This window comes from Ambystoma mexicanum, assembly GCF_040938575.1.
Source record: "Ambystoma mexicanum isolate Mex_15411 chromosome 12 unlocalized genomic scaffold, UKY_AmexF1_1 Mex_chr12_unloc.1, whole genome shotgun sequence".
Taxonomy (NCBI): Eukaryota; Metazoa; Chordata; class Amphibia; order Caudata; family Ambystomatidae; genus Ambystoma; species Ambystoma mexicanum.
In genome coordinates, this window is record NW_027182322.1 from 14,204,891 (window position 1) to 14,217,973 (window position 13,083).

Consider the following 13,083-nt stretch of genomic DNA (forward strand, 5'->3'; position numbering starts at 1 on the left):
TATCCAGTTCTTTTTTATTAAGGTATGGAATTGTTGTCCAAACCTATTCACTTGGCAAGAAAATACTGTAATACCGTATTCTCTGAATTTCTCCCCAAGCGAACAAAGGTGCAGTTCAAGGTTTCACACAGAAGTGTGATTCTTGCTACAGACATTTTATGTTTCAGAAAACAATCATTCTTTCATGTATCCCAGAAGGCTTGATAATGTGATGTGAAGTAAACACTGGATTGACAAAACTTCGATCATCCCTTACTGTACGCAAGTGGATTTTCATCTGGCTCTTTGGCGCAATGGATAGCGCGTTGGACTTGTAAGTACATTGGCAAAGTCCTTCAAAGGTTGTGGGTTCGAATCCCACCAGAGTCGCATTTTTTACTTTCTAATTCAAAGAAGGAACATTATGCATGTGAGGAATGTTTATTTTTGGCCGATGCTTTAATCTTAGTATTTGACCCAAGTTGAACCTATGTATCTAATACAGCATGCAACTGAATCAAAAGCAGTCTGCCTTCCATTGCAACAGGAACATATTGCTCATAAGCAATATAACATCACTGCCAGAAACTTTGCACTTTCCTAATGTATCCTTCCTTCAGAAACATTGTCTTTATAATAGCTGTAAATGAGATAGACCAAAAACACAACACCCTACACTCAGACATTTGTTTCTAGCGACATATAAAGTAAAATATTCTTTCAAAGCTATTTATGGTATATTCTCTTTGTGTTTTTGTATTGTTAACCAATTGTATGGCTGCACTTTTTATCCAGTTCTTTTTTATTAAGGTATGGAATTGTTGTTCAAACGTATTCAGTTTGCAAGAAAATACAGTAATACCCTATTCTCCGAATTTATCCCTAAAGGAACAAAGGTGTAGTTCAAGGTTTCACCCAGAAGTGTGATTCCTCTACAGACATTTTATGTTTCAGAAAATAATTATTCTTTCTTGTATCGCAGAAGGCTTGATAATATGATGTGAAATAAACACTGGATTGACAAAACTTCGATCATTCCTTAATGCACGCAAGTTGAGTTTCATTTGGCTCTGTGGCGCAATGGATAGCGCGTTGGACTTCTAAGTGATTTGGCAAAGTCATTCAAAGGTTGTCGGTTTGAATCCCACCAGAGTCGCATTTTTTACTTTCTTATTCAAACAAGGAACATTATGCATGTGAGGAATGTTTATTTTTGGCCGATGCTTTAATCTTAGTATTTGACCCAAGTTGAACCTATGTATCTAATACAGCATGCAACTGAATCAAAAGCAGTCTGCCTTCCATTGCAACAGGAACATATTGCTCATAAGCAATACAACATTACTGCCAGAAACTTGGCACTTTCCTAATGTAGCCTTCCTTCAGAAACATTGTCTTTATAATAGCTGTAAATGAGATAGACCAAAACACGACACCCTACACTCAGACATTTGTTTCTAGCGACATATAAAGTAAAATCTTCTTTCAAAGCTATTTATGGTATATTCTCTTTGTGTTTTTGTATTGTTAACCAATTGTATGTCTGCACTTTTTATCCAGTTCTTTTTTATTAAGGTATGGAATTGTTGTCCAAACATATTCAGTTTGCAAGAAAATACAGTAATACCCTATTCTCCGAATTTATCCCTAAAGGAACAAAGGTGTAGTTCAAGGTTTCACCCAGAAGTGTGATTCTTCTACAGACATTTTATGTTTCAGAAAACAATTATTCTTTCTTGTATCGCAGAAGGCTTGATAATATGATGTGAAATAAACACTGGATTGACAAAACTTCGATCATCCCTTAATGCACGCAAGTTGAGTTTCATTTGGCTCTGTGGCGCAATGGATAGCGCGTTGGACTTCTAAGTGATTTGGCAAAGTCATTCAAAGGTTGTCGGTTTGAATCCCACCAGAGTCGCATTTTTTACTTTCTTATTCAAACAAGGAACATTATGCATGTGAGGAATGTTTATTTTTGGCCGATGCTTTAATCTTAGTATTTGACCCAAGTTGAACCTATGTATCTAATACAGCATGCAACTGAATCAAAAGCAGTCTGCCTTCCATTGCAACAGGAACATATTGCTCATAAGCAATACAACATTACTGCCAGAAACTTGGCACTTTCCTAATGTAGCCTTCCTTCAGAAACATTGTCGTTATAATAGCTGTAAATGAGATAGACCAAAAACACGACACCCTACACTCAGACATTTGTTTCTAGCGACATATAAAGTAAAATCTTCTTTCAAAGCTATTTATGGTATATTCTCTTTGTGTTTTTGTATTGTTAACCAATTGTATGTCTGCACTTTTTATCCAGTTCTTTTTTATTAAGGTATGGAATTGTTGTCCAAACCTATTCACTTGGCAAGAAAATACTGTAATACCGTATTCTCTGAATTTCTCCCCAAGCGAACAAAGGTGCAGTTCAAGGTTTCACACAGAAGTGTGATTCTTGCTACAGACATTTTATGTTTCAGAAAACAATCATTCTTTCATGTATCCCAGAAGGCTTGATAATGTGATGTGAAGTAAACACTGGATTGACAAAACTTCGATCATCCCTTACTGTACGCAAGTGGATTTTCATCTGGCTCTTTGGCGCAATGGATAGCGCGTTGGACTTGTAAGTACATTGGCAAAGTCCTTCAAAGGTTGTGGGTTCGAATCCCACCAGAGTCGCATTTTTTACTTTCTAATTCAAAGAAGGAACATTATGCATGTGAGGAATGTTTATTTTTGGCCGATGCTTTAATCTTAGTATTTGACCCAAGTTGAACCTATGTATCTAATACAGCATGCAACTGAATCAAAAGCAGTCTGCCTTCCATTGCAACAGGAACATATTGCTCATAAGCAATATAACATCACTGCCAGAAACTTTGCACTTTCCTAATGTATCCTTCCTTCAGAAACATTGTCTTTATAATAGCTGTAAATGAGATAGACCAAAAACACAACACCCTACACTCAGACATTTGTTTCTAGCGACATATAAAGTAAAATATTCTTTCAAAGCTATTTATGGTATATTCTCTTTGTGTTTTTGTATTGTTAACCAATTGTATGGCTGCACTTTTTATCCAGTTCTTTTTTATTAAGGTATGGAATTGTTGTTCAAACGTATTCAGTTTGCAAGAAAATACAGTAATACCCTATTCTCCGAATTTATCCCTAAAGGAACAAAGGTGTAGTTCAAGGTTTCACCCAGAAGTGTGATTCTTCTACAGACATTTTATGTTTCAGAAAACAATTATTCTTTCTTGTATCGCAGAAGGCTTGATAATATGATGTGAAATAAACACTGGATTGACAAAACTTCGATCATCCCTTAATGCACGCAAGTTGAGTTTCATTTGGCTCTGTGGCGCAATGGATAGCGCGTTGGACTTCTAAGTGATTTGGCAAAGTCATTCAAAGGTTGTCGGTTTGAATCCCACCAGAGTCGCATTTTTTACTTTCTTATTCAAACAAGGAACATTATGCATGTGAGGAATGTTTATTTTTGGCCGATGCTTTAATCTTAGTATTTGACCCAAGTTGAACCTATGTATCTAATACACCATGCAACTGAATCAAAAGCAGTCTGCCTTCCATTGCAACAGGAACATATTGCTCATAAGCAATACAACATCACTGCCAGAAACTTTGCACTTTCCTAATGTATCTTTCCTTCAGAAACATTGTCTTTATAATAGCTGTAAATGAGATAGACCAAAAACACGACACCCTACACTCAGACATTTGTTTCTAGCGACATATAAAGTAAAATCTTCTTTCAAAGCTATTTATGGTATATTCTCTTTGTGTTTTTGTATTGTTAACCAATTGTATGTCTGCACTTTTTATCCAGTTCTTTTTTATTAAGGTATGGAATTGTTGTCCAAACATATTCAGTTTGCAAGAAAATACAGTAATACCCTATTCTCCGAATTTATCCCTAAAGGAACAAAGGTGTAGTTCAAGGTTTCACCCAGAAGTGTGATTCTTCTACAGACATTTTATGTTTCAGAAAACAATTATTCTTTCTTGTATCGCAGAAGGCTTGATAATATGATGTGAAATAAACACTGGATTGACAAAACTTCGATCATCCCTTAATGCACGCAAGTTGAGTTTCATTTGGCTCTGTGGCGCAATGGATAGCGCGTTGGACTTCTAAGTGATTTGGCAAAGTCATTCAAAGGTTGTCGGTTTGAATCCCACCAGAGTCGCATTTTTTACTTTCTTATTCAAACAAGGAACATTATGCATGTGAGGAATGTTTATTTTTGGCCGATGCTTTAATCTTAGTATTTGACCCAAGTTGAACCTATGTATCTAATACAGCATGCAACTGAATCAAAAGCAGTCTGCCTTCCATTGCAACAGGAACATATTGCTCATAAGCAATACAACATTACTGCCAGAAACTTGGCACTTTCCTAATGTAGCCTTCCTTCAGAAACATTGTCGTTATAATAGCTGTAAATGAGATAGACCAAAAACACGACACCCTACACTCAGACATTTGTTTCTAGCGACATATAAAGTAAAATCTTCTTTCAAAGCTATTTATGGTATATTCTCTTTGTGTTTTTGTATTGTTAACCAATTGTATGTCTGCACTTTTTATCCAGTTCTTTTTTATTAAGGTATGGAATTGTTGTCCAAACCTATTCACTTGGCAAGAAAATACTGTAATACCGTATTCTCTGAATTTCTCCCCAAGCGAACAAAGGTGCAGTTCAAGGTTTCACACAGAAGTGTGATTCTTGCTACAGACATTTTATGTTTCAGAAAACAATCATTCTTTCATGTATCCCAGAAGGCTTGATAATGTGATGTGAAGTAAACACTGGATTGACAAAACTTCGATCATCCCTTACTGTACGCAAGTGGATTTTCATCTGGCTCTTTGGCGCAATGGATAGCGCGTTGGACTTGTAAGTACATTGGCAAAGTCCTTCAAAGGTTGTGGGTTCGAATCCCACCAGAGTCGCATTTTTTACTTTCTAATTCAAAGAAGGAACATTATGCATGTGAGGAATGTTTATTTTTGGCCGATGCTTTAATCTTAGTATTTGACCCAAGTTGAACCTATGTATCTAATACAGCATGCAACTGAATCAAAAGCAGTCTGCCTTCCATTGCAACAGGAACATATTGCTCATAAGCAATATAACATCACTGCCAGAAACTTTGCACTTTCCTAATGTATCCTTCCTTCAGAAACATTGTCTTTATAATAGCTGTAAATGAGATAGACCAAAAACACAACACCCTACACTCAGACATTTGTTTCTAGCGACATATAAAGTAAAATATTCTTTCAAAGCTATTTATGGTATATTCTCTTTGTGTTTTTGTATTGTTAACCAATTGTATGGCTGCACTTTTTATCCAGTTCTTTTTTATTAAGGTATGGAATTGTTGTTCAAACGTATTCAGTTTGCAAGAAAATACAGTAATACCCTATTCTCCGAATTTATCCCTAAAGGAACAAAGGTGTAGTTCAAGGTTTCACCCAGAAGTGTGATTCTTCTACAGACATTTTATGTTTCAGAAAACAATTATTCTTTCTTGTATCGCAGAAGGCTTGATAATATGATGTGAAATAAACACTGGATTGACAAAACTTCGATCATCCCTTAATGCACGCAAGTTGAGTTTCATTTGGCTCTGTGGCGCAATGGATAGCGCGTTGGACTTCTAAGTGATTTGGCAAAGTCATTCAAAGGTTGTCGGTTTGAATCCCACCAGAGTCGCATTTTTTACTTTCTTATTCAAACAAGGAACATTATGCATGTGAGGAATGTTTATTTTTGGCCGATGCTTTAATCTTAGTATTTGACCCAAGTTGAACCTATGTATCTAATAGAGCATGCAACTGAATCAAAAGCAGTCTGCCTTCCATTGCAACAGGAACATATTGCTCATAAGCAATACAACATTACTGCCAGAAACTTGGCACTTTCCTAATGTAGCCTTCCTTCAGAAACATTGTCTTTATAATAGCTGTAAATGAGATAGACCAAAAACACGACACCCTACACTCAGACATTTGTTTCTAGCGACATATAAAGTAAAATCTTCTTTCAAAGCTATTTATGGTATATTCTCTTTGTGTTTTTGTATTGTTAACCAATTGTATGTCTGCACTTTTTATCCAGTTCTTTTTTATTAAGGTATGGAATTGTTGTCCAAACCTATTCACTTGGCAAGAAAATACTGTAATACCGTATTCTCTGAATTTCTCCCCAAGCGAACAAAGGTGCAGTTCAAGGTTTCACACAGAAGTGTGATTCTTGCTACAGACATTTTATGTTTCAGAAAACAATCATTCTTTCATGTATCCCAGAAGGCTTGATAATGTGATGTGAAGTAAACACTGGATTGACAAAACTTCGATCATCCCTTACTGTACGCAAGTGGATTTTCATCTGGCTCTGTGGCGCAATGGATAGCGCGTTGGACTTCTAAGTACATTGGCAAAGTCCTTCAAAGGTTGTGGGTTCGAATCCCACCAGAGTCGCATTTTTTACTTTCTAATTCAAACAAGGAACATTATGCATGTGAGGAATGTTAATTTTTGGCCGATGCTTTAATCTTAGTATTTGACCCAAGTTGAACATATGTATCTAATACAGCATGCAACTGAATCAAAAGCAGTCTGCCTTCCATTGCAACAGGAACATATTGCTCATAAGCAATACAACATCACTGCCAGAAACTTGGCACTTTTCTAATGTATCCTTCCTTCAGAAACATTGTCTTTATAATAGCTGTAAAGGAGATAGACCAAAAACACGACACCCTACACTCAGACATTTGTTTCTACCGACATATAAAGTAAAATATTCTTTCAAAGCTATTTATGGTATATATTCTCTTTGTGTTTTTGTATTGTTAACCAATTGTATGGCTGCACTTTTTATCCAGTTATTTTTTATTAAGGTATGGAATTGTTGTCCAAACGTATTCAGTTTGCAAGAAAATACAGTAATACCCTATTCTCCGAATTCATCCCTAAAGGAACAAAGGTGTAGTTCAAGGTTTCACCCAGAAGTGTGATTCTTCTACAGACATTTTATGTTTCAGAAAACAATTATTCTTTCTTGTATCCCAGAAGGCTTGATAATATGATGTGAAGTAAAACTGGATTGACAAAACTTCGATCATCCCTTAATGTACGCAAGTTGATTTTCATCTGGCTCTGTGGCGCAATGGATAGCGCGTTGGACTTCTAAGTGAATTGGCAAAGTCATTCAAAGGTTATGGGTTCGAATCCCACCAGAGTCGAATTTTTTACTTTCTTATTCAAACAAGGAACATTATGCATGTGAGGAATGTTTATTTTTGGCCGATGCTTTAATCTTAGTATTTGACCCAAGTTGAACCTATGTATCTAATACAGCATGCAACTGAATCAAAAGCAGTCTGCCTTCCATTGCAACAGGAACATATTGCTCATAAGCAATACAACATCACTACCAGAAACTTGGCACTTTTCTAATGTATCCTTCCTTCAGAAACATTGTCTTTATAATAGCTGTAAATGAGATAGACCAAAACACGACACCCTACACTCAGACATTTGTTTCTAGCGACATATAAAGTAAAATCTTCTTTCAAAGCTATTTATGGTATATTCTTTTTGTGTTTTTGTATTGTTAACCAATTGTATGTCTGCACTTTTTATCCAGTTCTTTTTTATTAAGGTATGGAATTGTTGTCCAAACATATTCAGTTTGCAAGAAAATACAGTAATACCCTATTCTCCGAATTTATCCCTAAAGGAACAAAGGTGTAGTTCAAGGTTTCACCCAGAAGTGTGATTCTTCTACAGACATTTTATGTTTCAGAAAACAATTATTCTTTCTTGTATCGCAGAAGGCTTGATAATATGATGTGAAATAAACACTGGATTGACAAAACTTCGATCATCCCTTAATGCACGCAAGTTGATTTTCATCTGACTCTGTGGCGCAATGGATAGCGCGTTGGACTTCTAAATGATTTGGCAAAGTCATTCAAAGGTTATGGGTTCGAATCCCACCAGAGTCGAATTTTTTACTTTCTTATTCAAACAAGGAACATTATGCATGTGAGGAATGTTTATTTTTGGCCGATGCTTTAATCTTAGTATTTGACCCAAGTTGAACCTATGTATCTAATACAGCATGCAACTGAATCAAAAGCAGTCTGCCTTCCATTGCAACAGGAACATATTGCTCATAAGCAATACAACATCACTACCAGAAACTTGGCACTTTTCTAATGTATCCTTCCTTCAGAAACATTGTCTTTATAATAGCTGTAAATGAGATAGACCAAAACACGACACCCTACACTCAGACATTTGTTTCTAGCGACATATAAAGTAAAATCTTCTTTCAAAGCTATTTATGGTATATTCTCTTTGTGTTTTTGTATTGTTTACCAATTGTATGTCTGCACTTTTTATCCAGTTCTTTTTTATTAAGGTATGGAATTGTTGTCCAAACATATTCAGTTTGCAAGAAAATACAGTAATACCCTATTCTCCGAATTTATCCCTAAAGGAACAAAGGTGTAGTTCAAGGTTTCACCCAGAAGTGTGATTCTTCTACAGACATTTTATGTTTCAGAAAACAATTATTCTTTCTTGTATCGCAGAAGGCTTGATAATATGATGTGAAATAAACACTGGATTGACAAAACTTCGATCATCCCTTAATGCACGCAAGTGGAGTTTCATTTGGCTCTGTGGCGCAATGGATAGCGCGTTGGACTTCTAAGTGATTTGGCAAAGTCATTCAAAGGTTGTCGGTTTGAATCCCACCAGAGTCGCATTTTTTACTTTCTTATTCAAATAAGGAACATTATGCATGTGAGGAATGTTTATTTTTGGCCGATGATTTAATCTTAGTATTTGACCCAAGTTGAACCTATGTATCTAATACAGCATGCAACTGAATCAAAAGCAGTCTGCCTTCCATTGCAACAGGAACATATTGCTCATAAGCAATACAACATTACTGCCAGAAACTTGGCACTTTCCTAATGTAGCCTTCCTTCAGAAACATTGTCGTTGTAATAGCTGTAAATGAGATAGACCAAAAACACGACACCCTACACTCAGACATTTGTTTCTAGCGACATATAAAGTAAAATCTTCTTTCAAAGCTATTTATGGTATATTCTCTTTGTGTTTTTGTATTGTTAACCAATTGTATGTCTGCACTTTTTATCCAGTTCTTTTTTATTAAGGTATGGAATTGTTGTCCAAACCTATTCACTTGGCAAGAAAATACTGTAATACCGTATTCTCTGAATTTCTCCCCAAGCGAACAAAGGTGCAGTTCAAGGTTTCACACAGAAGTGTGATTCTTGCTACAGACATTTTATGTTTCAGAAAACAATCATTCTTTCATGTATCCCAGAAGGCTTGATAATGTGATGTGAAGTAAACACTTGATTGACAAAACTTCGATCATCCCTTACTGTACGCAAGTGGATTTTCATCTGGCTCTGTGGCGCAATGGATAGCGCGTTGGACTTGTAAGTACATTGGCAAAGTCCTTCAAAGGTTGTGGGTTCGAATCCCACCAGAGTCGCATTTTTTACTTTCTAATTCAAAGAAGGAACATTATGCATGTGAGGAATGTTTATTTTTGGCCGATGCTTTAATCTTAGTATTTGACCCAAGTTGAACCTATGTATCTAATACAGCATGCAACTGAATCAAAAGCAGTCTGCCTTCCATTGCAACAGGAACATATTGCTCATAAGCAATATAACATCACTGCCAGAAACTTTGCACTTTCCTAATGTATCCTTCCTTCAGAAACATTGTCTTTATAATAGCTGTAAATGAGATAGACCAAAAACACAACACCCTACACTCAGACATTTGTTTCTAGCGACATATAAAGTAAAATATTCTTTCAAAGCTATTTATGGTATATTCTCTTTGTGTTTTTGTATTGTTAACCAATTGTATGGCTGCACTTTTTATCCAGTTCTTTTTTATTAAGGTATGGAATTGTTGTTCAAACGTATTCAGTTTGCAAGAAAATACAGTAATACCCTATTCTCCGAATTTATCCCTAAAGGAACAAAGGTGTAGTTCAAGGTTTCACCCAGAAGTGTGATTCTTCTACAGACATTTTATGTTTCAGAAAACAATTATTCTTTCTTGTATCGCAGAAGGCTTGATAATATGATGTGAAATAAACACTGGATTGACAAAACTTCGATCATCCCTTAATGCACGCAAGTTGAGTTTCATTTGGCTCTGTGGCGCAATGGATAGCGCGTTGGACTTCTAAGTGATTTGGCAAAGTCATTCAAAGGTTGTCGGTTTGAATCCCACCAGAGTCGCATTTTTTACTTTCTTATTCAAACAAGGAACATTATGCATGTGAGGAATGTTTATTTTTGGCCGATGCTTTAATCTTAGTATTTGACCCAAGTTGAACCTATGTATCTAATACAGCATGCAACTGAATCAAAAGCAGTCTGCCTTCCATTGCAACAGGAACATATTGCTCATAAGCAATACAACATCACTACCAGAAACTTGGCACTTTTCTAATGTATCCTTCCTTCAGAAACATTGTCTTTATAATAGCTGTAAATGAGATAGACCAAAACACGACACCCTACACTCAGACATTTGTTTCTAGCGACATATAAAGTAAAATCTTCTTTCAAAGCTATTTATGGTATATTCTCTTTGTGTTTTTGTATTGTTAACCAATTGTATGTCTGCACTTTTTATCCAGTTCTTTTTTATTAAGGTATGGAATTGTTGTCCAAACATATTCAGTTTGCAAGAAAATACAGTAATACCCTATTCTCCGAATTTATCCCTAAAGGAACAAAGGTGTAGTTCAAGGTTTCACCCAGAAGTGTGATTCTTCTACAGACATTTTATGTTTCAGAAAACAATTATTCTTTCTTGTATCGCAGAAGGCTTGATAATATGATGTGAAATAAACACTGGATTGACAAAACTTCGATCATCCCTTAATGCACGCAAGTTGAGTTTCATTTGGCTCTGTGGCGCAATGGATAGCGCGTTGGACTTCTAAGTGATTTGGCAAAGTCATTCAAAGGTTGTCGGTTTGAATCCCACCAGAGTCGCATTTTTTACTTTCTTATTCAAACAAGGAACATTATGCATGTGAGGAATGTTTATTTTTGGCCGATGATTTAATCTTAGTATTTGACCCAAGTTGAACCTATGTATCTAATACAGCATGCAACTGAATCAAAAGCAGTCTGCCTTCCATTGCAACAGGAACATATTGCTCATAAGCAATACAACATTACTGCCAGAAACTTGGCACTTTCCTAATGTAGCCTTCCTTCAGAAACATTGTCGTTATAATAGCTGTAAATGAGATAGACCAAAAACACGACACCCTACACTCAGACATTTGTTTCTAGCGACATATAAAGTAAAATCTTCTTTCAAAGCTATTTATGGTATATTCTCTTTGTGTTTTTGTATTGTTAACCAATTGTATGTCTGCACTTTTTATCCAGTTCTTTTTTATTAAGGTATGGAATTGTTGTCCAAACCTATTCACTTGGCAAGAAAATACTGTAATACCGTATTCTCTGAATTTCTCCCCAAGCGAACAAAGGTGCAGTTCAAGGTTTCACACAGAAGTGTGATTCTTGCTACAGACATTTTATGTTTCAGAAAACAATCATTCTTTCATGTATCCCAGAAGGCTTGATAATGTGATGTGAAGTAAACACTTGATTGACAAAACTTCGATCATCCCTTACTGTACGCAAGTGGATTTTCATCTGGCTCTGTGGCGCAATGGATAGCGCGTTGGACTTGTAAGTACATTGGCAAAGTCCTTCAAAGGTTGTGGGTTCGAATCCCACCAGAGTCGCATTTTTTACTTTCTAATTCAAAGAAGGAACATTATGCATGTGAGGAATGTTTATTTTTGGCCGATGCTTTAATCTTAGTATTTGACCCAAGTTGAACCTATGTATCTAATACAGCATGCAACTGAATCAAAAGCAGTCTGCCTTCCATTGCAACAGGAACATATTGCTCATAAGCAATATAACATCACTGCCAGAAACTTTGCACTTTCCTAATGTATCCTTCCTTCAGAAACATTGTCTTTATAATAGCTGTAAATGAGATAGACCAAAAACACAACACCCTACACTCAGACATTTGTTTCTAGCGACATATAAAGTAAAATATTCTTTCAAAGCTATTTATGGTATATTCTCTTTGTGTTTTTGTATTGTTAACCAATTGTATGGCTGCACTTTTTATCCAGTTCTTTTTTATTAAGGTATGGAATTGTTGTTCAAACGTATTCAGTTTGCAAGAAAATACAGTAATACCCTATTCTCCGAATTTATCCCTAAAGGAACAAAGGTGTAGTTCAAGGTTTCACCCAGAAGTGTGATTCTTCTACAGACATTTTATGTTTCAGAAAACAATGATTCTTTCTTGTATCGCAGAAGGCTTGATAATATGATGTGAAATAAACACTGGATTGACAAAACTTCGATCATCCCTTAATGCACGCAAGTTGAGTTTCATTTGGCTCTGTGGCGCAATGGATAGCGCGTTGGACTTCTAAGTGATTTGGCAAAGTCATTCAAAGGTTGTCGGTTTGAATCCCACCAGAGTCGCATTTTTTACTTTCTTATTCAAACAAGGAACATTATGCATGTGAGGAATGTTTATTTTTGGCCGATGCTTTAATCTTAGTATTTGACCCAAGTTGAACCTATGTATCTAATACAGCATGCAACTGAATCAAAAGCAGTCTGCCTTCCATTGCAACAGGAACATATTGCTCATAAGCAATACAACATTACTGCCAGAAACTTGGCACTTTCCTAATGTAGCCTTCCTTCAGAAACATTGTCTTTATAATAGCTGTAAATGAGATAGACCAAAAACACGACACCCTACACTCAGACATTTGTTTCTAGCGACATATAAAGTAAAATCTTCTTTCAAAGCTATTTATGGTATATTCTCTTTGTGTTTTTGTATTGTTAACCAATTGTATGTCTGCACTTTTTATCCAGTTCTTTTTTATTAAGGTATGGAATTGTTGTCCAAACCTATTCACTTGGCAA

At 35.9% G+C, this 13,083-nt stretch overlaps 8 non-coding genes across 8 annotated transcripts; all 8 read left to right on the forward strand.

Moving 5' to 3' along the window:
• Positions 1-279: 279 nt before the first annotated feature.
• Positions 280-369, forward strand: TRNAT-UGU (transfer RNA threonine (anticodon UGU)). The gene is given in 2 exon segments: positions 280-316; positions 334-369. It is a non-coding gene; the product is annotated as a tRNA-Thr (tRNA).
• Positions 370-2,577: 2,208 nt separating this feature from the next.
• On the forward strand, positions 2,578-2,667 carry TRNAT-UGU (transfer RNA threonine (anticodon UGU)). The gene is given in 2 exon segments: positions 2,578-2,614; positions 2,632-2,667. It is a non-coding gene; the product is annotated as a tRNA-Thr (tRNA).
• A 2,209-nt stretch (positions 2,668-4,876) lies between these two features.
• On the forward strand, positions 4,877-4,966 carry TRNAT-UGU (transfer RNA threonine (anticodon UGU)). Its single transcript is given in 2 exon segments — positions 4,877-4,913; positions 4,931-4,966. It is a non-coding gene; the product is annotated as a tRNA-Thr (tRNA).
• Positions 4,967-6,409: 1,443 nt separating this feature from the next.
• Positions 6,410-6,499, forward strand: TRNAR-UCU (transfer RNA arginine (anticodon UCU)). Its single transcript is given in 2 exon segments — positions 6,410-6,446; positions 6,464-6,499. It is a non-coding gene; the product is annotated as a tRNA-Arg (tRNA).
• A 677-nt stretch (positions 6,500-7,176) lies between these two features.
• TRNAR-UCU (transfer RNA arginine (anticodon UCU)) lies at positions 7,177-7,266 on the forward strand. Its single transcript is given in 2 exon segments — positions 7,177-7,213; positions 7,231-7,266. It is a non-coding gene; the product is annotated as a tRNA-Arg (tRNA).
• Positions 7,267-7,941: 675 nt separating this feature from the next.
• TRNAR-UCU (transfer RNA arginine (anticodon UCU)) lies at positions 7,942-8,031 on the forward strand. The gene is given in 2 exon segments: positions 7,942-7,978; positions 7,996-8,031. It is a non-coding gene; the product is annotated as a tRNA-Arg (tRNA).
• A 1,442-nt stretch (positions 8,032-9,473) lies between these two features.
• On the forward strand, positions 9,474-9,563 carry TRNAT-UGU (transfer RNA threonine (anticodon UGU)). The gene is given in 2 exon segments: positions 9,474-9,510; positions 9,528-9,563. It is a non-coding gene; the product is annotated as a tRNA-Thr (tRNA).
• Positions 9,564-11,771: 2,208 nt separating this feature from the next.
• On the forward strand, positions 11,772-11,861 carry TRNAT-UGU (transfer RNA threonine (anticodon UGU)). Its single transcript is given in 2 exon segments — positions 11,772-11,808; positions 11,826-11,861. It is a non-coding gene; the product is annotated as a tRNA-Thr (tRNA).
• The last annotated feature ends 1,222 nt before the right edge of the window (positions 11,862-13,083 follow it).